This window comes from Psammomys obesus, unplaced genomic scaffold (assembly GCF_907164565.1).
Source record: "Psammomys obesus unplaced genomic scaffold, mPsaObe1.curated_primary_1811, whole genome shotgun sequence".
NCBI classification, from domain to species: Eukaryota; Metazoa; Chordata; class Mammalia; order Rodentia; family Muridae; genus Psammomys; species Psammomys obesus.
The window spans coordinates 2,279,713-2,287,151 of NW_026592666.1; the positions used below are offsets into that span (position 1 = coordinate 2,279,713).

Genomic DNA, 7,439 nt, shown 5'->3' on the forward strand with positions numbered 1-7,439 from the left:
GGAAGGCCTCCCCTATCAGTGGACCTGGGTGGGGAGGGGCATGCGTGAAGAAGAGGGTGGGAGGGTGGGATCGGGAAGGGAGGAGGGAGGGCCTTATGGGGGGATACAAAGTGAATAAAGTGTGATTAATAAAAATAAAAAAATTTTAAAAAGACTAATTTTCTTCTTCTTGATGAGACTTCACTGGGATCAGGCAGGACACAGAAGCTCAGTGCGAGGACCAGGGCAGCACACCAGTAGATCTGATCTCACCAGTAGATCTGATCTCTTATACATACTGGGAATTCTGGAGTCTGGCACATTCCCCTAAACAACAGTGAGAGATGGCTGGATGCAGGGCAAAGACAAGGAATAGGAGAATAATGAAAAAATGGAGAGCGCAAGGAACCAGAGGCTTGACTGAGGGAAGGACATGTAAGACAAAATAGAGCAACAAGGACGGAAAGGAGGAGAAAAACTGTGCAGAGCCATGACCAAGGGCCAGAGCAAGCAGGGTGGTCATGAATATTCCCCTAGATCTGGGCTTCAATAGTCCTACTTTGCATTCCAATAGGCCATCTTTTCAAAGATTGGATTGGAGAGGAAGTGGCTGCTCTTTATGTAGTCATGTGTTTTCAACAGGCTCTCAAAGCAGGCCGGAAAAGTTTGGGAATGCATCCAGGCACCGGGCTCAAATAGACAATGCTGGTCAAGGACACCATAGAGGAGGAAAACCACAAAAGTAATCTTGTTCCCTGAAAACCTTGTCCACTTGCCGAGGAGAGTTTCATCTTCTCAGGGGGAGAAGTAAGTACTCTGGCTTCTGTTCTTCCAAATCAGGGCTGTAGCAAACCATGGCTAACTGTATATGGGTATCCATAGCTTTGTTCTCCAGAATGTCCACAAGAATCCTCTCCTCTTCTGTCTCCCCACACTGGTTATGCTTGCAGGCAGGTAGCACAAGCTGGCAAAATGCTAGGTGATTTTGTGTGGCCTATCGATAAAATAAGACAGCAGAATAGACGAGCAGGGGCAGTCAGATAGGATATGGAGTGCTAGCATGAAGTCCATTGGGAAAAATCCAAGTCCAGCTGGAACTCATTCAGCCGCTGGCTTCTGTCAGAGTAAGGAGCCCATAGATGTCCCAGTGATCCAGTGTCATAGGCACAGTGCTAAGAGGGTGTCCAGAGCAGTCCAACCTGTGCTACTCTGAGGTTCCTGATAATGCCCTAGGGAAGGAGCACAGAAAATATTTTTAACAAAATCATGGAAGAAAATTTTCCTAACTTAAAGGAGATGCCTCTAAAAGTACAAAAAGCTTACAGAACACCAAATAGAGGTGACCATAAAAGAAAGTCCCCTCATCATATAATAATCAAAAGACCAAATATTCAGAACAAGGAAAGAATGCTGAAAGCTTCAAAGGTAAAAGGACAAGTAACACATAAAGGCAAACCTATTAAAACTACACCCGACTTCTCAAGAGACACTTTAAAAACCAGAAGGGCCTGAACAAATGTCTTGCAGACTCTAAGAGATCACAGATGCCAGCCAAGACTCTTATACCCAGAAATTTTTTCAGTCACCATAGATGGAGAAAATAAGATATTTCATGACAAAGTCAAATTTACACAATTAACTATGCACAAATTCAGACCTAGAGAAGGTATAAAAGAAAAATTCCATTCCAAGGAGGTTAACTACAACCAAGAAAACAGAGGAAATAAATAACCTTATACCAGTAAAATCAAAAGAAAAGCACATACACTGTGGTAATATCTGTCTATGATGTTGAGCTGTGTTTCCTTCATGGAGCAGAATGGGGGATCCTGTTTTCACATCCATTCCATTAGCCTGTGTCTTTTTATTAGGGAATGGAATCCACTGATATTGGGAGACATTAATGGCCAATGATTATTAATTCCTGTAATCTTGCTGTGTTTGATGTTGGTATTGTGTGTTTATGTATGTGTATATGTGCTTTTCTTCTTTTGAAACTTTACTGAGATACAAATTATGAATGAAATGGCATTTTAAGGGTATACGATGATGCTTAAATACATGTGTATGTATTATAAATTTGATATCACTATCAAGATAATTAACACTATAACCTCTCAGACTGTAACTGTGTGTGTTGATTAAGCGTCAGAAGCGCTCTCTTAGCAAATATCAAGTGCAAAATGCTGTATTATTAATTAACCTCACCATCTATCCCTATACTATACATTACAATTTCTAGAACAAGTTCTACCTGCATAGGAAATTTGCATCAATTGACAGGCATCACCTTATTTTCCCTAATTAATGAAGAAGCACCTATCACCATTCCCTGCTTCTGTGGGCAAGCTTTCTTATTTTCTACTGATAATAGAGTCTTTTAATGTTTGTACTGTTATTTTAATTAGTGTGATGGCCTCTGGGTTAATCATGTATGTTCAGAGATGGCAAAGATTCCTTATTTTTAAGGACAGAAAGAGAAGAGAGACAGACACGGGGTGGAGACAAAGAGATAGTTGTGACTTACCCTGGCTGTCCTTCACAGGTTTTCTGTCTGTTTATCCATGGACAGTGAGGTTTCCCCTACGTCTCAGCATCTGTTAAGAATCCTGCACTGAACAGGAAAGCTCAAATACCTCTTCGATGAATTTGTAGAAGAGGCTGTTTAGATTAGTATTTTTCCAAATTAACAGCAAAGTCAACTAACATGAAAGTGTCCAAGGTGGAGCAAAAGTAGCCTTGTTCTCCTCTTAAAAAAATAATAAAGGAATATTTTAAAGATCATTAAGAAGATGAACCTCATACTAAGCATTTTTATCATGAAATAAAATAAGTTAAAAAAAAGCACTAGAATGTATTAAGTATCTCTGTTATTTGAGATGAAGCATGAGGGATATTTGCTTATCTCCCAATCCATCAATTTTCTTTTAAATCTGTACATTAAATATGTACAGTTTTTTGTTTTTATTAATCATGAATACACATAGTATTAAGCACTTCTTTGTTGCTGTAATAAAACACTGTAACTGAGGCAACTTATAGAAGAAAGAATTTATTTATTTACAGTTTAGGAGGAAGGACCCATGATGGTAAGGAAGGCATGGCATCAGATAGCAGGGTCAGGGAGTTGAGAAGTCTCATCTTCAACTGCAAACACAAGCAGAGAGCAAACTAGAAATGGCACAGTTCTATAAACAATCAAAGCCTGCCCCAGTGACATACTTCCTCCTGCCAGGTTCCACCATCTACACTGATCCAAAAAGTGTTATCTAAGCCCAAAGTGTACAGTGGTCATGCAAAGCCCCCAGAGAGTACAGCAGCTTTCAGAGACTAAGTTTTACCAGCTGATTCTGGCTGCAACTGAAAAGGAAAAGGACTCTCACTAAAGTATCATAAACCAATCTTCTAGACCTTGACAGCAAGTAAAGCTGTAATGAACTAGTTAAAAAACTCAAAACTAGGGCTACGATAAAACATTTGCAGTAATCCTATAATGCCTATCTGTTTGTATCTACAAATAATATCTTATTTTCTGTTTGTTAAAAAGCTTTATCTTCTCAGTTCTTAGTTCTTTACCTTAGAAATGAATACACAGAACCTAATTTGGTCATCATCCCTTCCAAGATCCTAACATCTGCAGCTCAACTGAAAGACTGCTGAAGCGTCATTCAACAATGCAAACACTCTCAAGTGTGTACACAGTGATAAACACCCATTAACTAATCAGCACATCAAAGAGAATATACAGTGGAGAAAAGGGAAACAACAATCAAGAAAAGCAATTTTAAAATGAGAGAGAATGATTAGATAGAAAATTGACTTCTAATACCCTTGGGTAGGAAGTGCATTTTGACTTGTTTTTCCACGCATACATTTGAAATCTTTATCATTGAATTTTCCTACACCTTTGATCTAAAAAAAAATTATCTTCTTAATTGTGGAAACAATCCTCTCCAAGGTATTATAATGATATATTATTTCCTAAATGAACTTTGTCATCGAATTGGTTTATAATTGATGGAGCATAGAACAAGAGCACCATTCCTTATGTGACCTTGGAAGGTCTATTTAAGATTTTCCTCTTCTCACCTGCCAGACAGCAATAAGATCCCCTGAGAGTTCAGAGGGCTAGGGAATTGCCAAAGGAAAGGTGTTAACATGAAGGGTATTTGCAGTTAGTATGAAGAATGAAGGTCAAGCACTTCCCCAAAAGTATTAACAGGTTGTTTTTTTGTTCTTGATTTTGTTTCCTTTACTCATGACCTTTGAATCAAGGTTTTCCCCATTTTTCTCAACTCTACTATTAAATATACTTTTTACTTTAAGTGTGTTTGCTCTACACTTATTTTCCATATTTTAATCTATTCTATATATAAACAAGATCCCACCACATGTATTTATAGTAAAAACAGATTGTAAAATTCAAGTTTTAGAAACATGTTCAACTGAATGCTCCAAATTACTAACTTTAACACTACACTACGCTAATATTGCTAAATAAAGTCAACAAATCCTATCATTAAAGAAAACTCACACCTGACCAGATAATTGAATAGAAATTGATTTTGTTCCTAAATTATTCTCGTGCATGAAAGGTAAAAAACACAGACTGAATCCTGATAATCATCTGACTAAAGCAGAGATGTTTAAGGCTGTGACAGAAAGGTATTAAACTTCCTGTGCTGCCTAATGACTTTTAGCCAATGGCAAAGTCAACTTTCTCTCTCTCTTTTTAAGGCAAGAGTTAGTTTTACAACTTAAGAGTACATGCCCATAAACTTAGGTTCCTAAGCAACTTTAGAAACTGGAGGCAGAGGCTCTAACTTCACTGATTATAACATCTCAAAGCAGGTCCTTGAATAAAGCAGTCTCAGGAAAATGGGCAAGAGGCTTTGCCAACTTGGATTTTCACCTCAAAGGAGGACAAAATTAATTTATAATTGCAGGTTTCCAAAAACAATTGCTCCAAGAGAAGGTTTGCTGGGGATCTAGAGTCAAGGAAATGTACAGTTTAATCTGTCTCTGCATGGCCCCTTGGGCCCAGAGTTTTTGGCTTTGTTGGTCTCCTTGAGGAGCTCTTGTCCCCTCCAGATCTTTCTATCTCTCCCTTTTTCCATAAGACTCTCTGCACTCTGCCTAAAGTTTGGCTGTGAGTCTCAGCAACTCCTTCGATCCCTACCACGTAGTCTTTTAGAAGGTATCGCTGTTAGGCTCCCATCTGTTCCCTCTCTTCCACCTTTCTGGTATCTATCCTGTTATCCCTTCTGAATAAGAATTGAGCATCTTCACTAGGGTCCTCCTTGTTGTTTAACTTCTTTAGTTCTGTAGATTTTATTAAGTTTATCCTACATTATATGGTTAATATATGCTTATAAGTGAATATATACCCTGTGTGTCTTTCTGCTTCTGGGTTACCTCACTCAGGATGATCTCTTCTAGTTCCACCCATTTGTCTGCAACAAGGACCATGCATGGAGAGGACCTAGACCCACTACGCAGATGTAGCCCATAGGCAGCTCAGTCTCCATGTGGGTCCCCTACTAAGGGGAGCAGGGGCAGTCTCTGACATGAACCTAGTTGCCTGTTCTTTGATCACCTCCCTCTGGTGAGGTAGCTTTACTAGGCCACAGAGGAAGATGATCCAGGCAGTACTGATGAGTCTGATAAGCTAGAGTCAGATAGTAAGGGAGGAGGACTTCCCCTATCAGTGGACTAGTGGAGGAACTGGCAGGGGGGAGGAGGGAGGGGGAAAGTGAGTGGGACTGTTATGCTCAGTTCATGAGACCCCCAAAGACCAAGAATTGGTTCCATTGTAAATACATGAAGGATGTTTGTTTGTTTGTTTGTTTGTTTGTTTATGTGCTCGAACACAGGCATGCAGCCCTGAGGTCTAGGGGGAACAAGGTTTTTAAAGGGAAAAAAAGCAAGCAGGGACTTACATTCTTTAGCGTTACATGATTGGGTAAGGGAAATTGACTTTAGGCACCAAGACCATATCTGGTTCTGGCCATCTGGGCCAAGCAACTGTATCTCTAGTGGGTGGGGAAAGAATACATTAAAGCTAGTTTCTTTTCCCAGGTGGCTGGAACTTTAAACATTAAAACAATACCCATTGATTTTTAATTCTTTGGTTTCTCAGGACCAGGAAGAGATGATGGAGGGGGTTACAACTGGGATATAAAGTGAATAATTTATAAACAACAACAACAATAATAATAAATTAAAATTAGTGAGTTAGCTGAAGAGGAATATTGAAACTATTTTCTTCTCTATTGGTGGAAATTTTTAAACCAGAATTATTATCTTCTGTCTTTCCATAGTGAATAATTTAGATGGTAGGCAAGAAAGGCAGCAATAACTACAAAGCAGAAGTCAATGCAAAAACCATAGCTCTCATCTTAAAGGTAATAAGAAATAATTTGTGCTGGGGGCATTTTGAGTGACCATAACCAGGAAACAAAGATTTGGGTTAACTCCAAGTTTCAACATGGAAGCAGCTTCATGAAGTTTTATAGGTTTACAGAACATGAAAGTCATCAATAAAGGCAAATTTAAAATAAATTGGTGAGTTATAAAAGAGGTGGTTACAAAAGATGAGAGAAGCTTCTGTGTAGGCCCAATATGATATCTGATGACATTCTTAGCTTTGGGTTTGGTTGCTGCTAGTGGTCTGCTTAGTTAATGGATTCATACTAAAAATAGGAAAATCAGAGCTTAGAAATATAGTTACACTGTAAAGGAGGAAAAGAAATGTGTCACTGGAAGTATAAAGAAATTATTTTGTGGGAAAAAGAACTAATTTCAAAATGCTTTAATAGATATAGGTAGATACTTATGAAACAAAATTTTAGTGGCATTTGTGTAGGCAGTAAATATAAGAAATAATTTATCAAAACCAAACAAGACAAAAATCATTATCATAGGAATAAGGATGGTGAGGTTTAGAAGTAGGAATCTATGGAAGGAAATGTCTTGTAATTCTATTTCTTGACCTAGATCATGGTTAGAAAAGAGTACATCTTACAAAAGAGTACATCGTTGAAACTGTACATTTTTGTGATTTTATGAATTTATACAATATTTGATCACTGATCTAGATTAACTTCTCAAAAAGATCAGTAGCTATCAGGATGAATACTATTAAGCAGGTTTCTCTTCTTTCTTTGATCTTGGAGCCTTTAAGACACTAATACTTTTTGCAGATTGTCCGGACAGTGATTTTTCTTGCAACATTTAACAATCTAATTTGGCCAAGGATACCCTTTTTTCCCCAAAACACCTTTCAACAGTTCTCAAGACACTAGTTGAAAGCACGCATGCTTACATTTAAACTGTAATGGGGGAAAAGAAATGTATCACTGGGAGTATGTGTGTGTGTGTGTGTGTGTGTGTGTGTGTGTGTGTGTGTCTGTGTGTGTGTGTGTGTGTAGAGAGAGAAAGAGAGAGAGGAAGACAAAGAG

General features: G+C 38.4%; 1 pseudogene; it reads right to left on the reverse strand.

Moving 5' to 3' along the window:
* Window positions 1-534: 534 nt before the first annotated feature.
* LOC129682457 (glutathione S-transferase Mu 2-like) overlaps window positions 535-7,439 on the reverse strand; it is a 76,759-nt pseudogene continuing 69,854 nt past the window's right edge.